This window comes from Lampris incognitus, chromosome 2 (genome assembly GCF_029633865.1).
Source record: "Lampris incognitus isolate fLamInc1 chromosome 2, fLamInc1.hap2, whole genome shotgun sequence".
NCBI lineage: Eukaryota > Metazoa > Chordata > Actinopteri > Lampriformes > Lampridae > Lampris > Lampris incognitus.
The window spans coordinates 18,167,446-18,168,944 of NC_079212.1; positions in this window are offsets into that span (position 1 = coordinate 18,167,446).

Genomic DNA, 1,499 nt, shown 5'->3' on the forward strand with positions numbered 1-1,499 from the left:
GGCATAGCTGGTTTGGCATAAAGCTAGTAAAGGTCCTCTATGAAGACCAGGTCACACTGTACACATTTGGTCTACCAACTTCATGACATCTGATGACTTGTTACCAGTCCCTATGATGTTGCATACTGGTTTCCATGTTAGAAGGGCATTGTTATTCAAAGCTGGTACAAAAATGAGGGTGGGATGATCAATATTGACAGCAGTGGTGCAAGATGCTGACCTATGTATGTATGTATGTATGTATCCATCTATCTATCTATCTATCTCTGCAGTGTGGCCACACATGCTGCATGTATTGCAAAATATGAATTATGATACATGTGGATATGGCCTTTTCTTTACAATTGTCACAATATATTTTCATTTTTAGTACATTAACAGTTTGTGGCTGGGGTCAGGGTGGGGGAGGCATGCAAATGTCCAGGGTTTATTCAATGAAGAAAGACATGCCCCCTAATTTGTTGCCAGGGACAGTCTGCACAACGCCAGCGTAACTTGTTTAGGAAGCCATCTGAAGTCATTTGAACCCCTTGGGAAAACAAAATTGCAGCCTCAAGCAGTTTGGAAATGATAGAGGTCAAATGTCTGTCCTCTGTGTTTTTGGATTGCTTGTTAGTGATGGGTCCATGCACACAGCTGGCAGATGGACCCCTCCAAAAAACAAAAAAAAAATCAGTGTATAATGATATTACCAGGAAATTATCACCATCATCTTAACAAAGCAACCATCAGGTATAATGTCAAATTGATCAGCCATGAGTCTATGGTGAGACAGGACTGTGGAATTGGAGACAGGATATAACAAGATGTGGGGGAGAAAAGGAATGAAACTAAGAAAAGATAAAAGATGAACACATCCGGAGTGAAAAGAAAAACAAAAGAAAAGTGGTGGATGAGGGCGAAAGAGGGGCAGTGATAAGTATGGGTGGAGAGCGAGGAAAATCCAGTAGGATAGAGGCGATTCAGAGAGCGGTGAGGATGAGGGGAGGACAGGAAGAGAAGGTTTCTTACAGACGGGGAGAAGGCATTTGTACGTCCTCAATGTACTTAATATAGTGTTGCTGCTGTCCGTCACTCCCTCTCTAGATTACATGCTGTATTCACCGAAACTATTCACCCAGAGAGGACATGCACTGGAGCAGACACCAGTACCCTCCACCCCACCCCCCGATTCAGCACACACACACACACACACACACTATCCTCCACACCCCATGGTCTCGCTCTCTCTCAAATTCAAATTCAAAAGTGCTTTATTGGCATGACAAATAGGCACTTGTATTGCCAAAGCAGTCATTACAAACAGAACAAAAAATCAGAACATATACTGAACATGTACATAGGAAACATGTACTTATACAAGGAATCAGAACATATACAAGTGCAGTATAAAAACCAGATTGGTAATTAGTTACCAGTAGTACTTCTTAATTATCAATTATTATTATTATTATTATCTCCATTAACTTTCTTTGCTTTTCTTTTATTTAAAGCAGTAG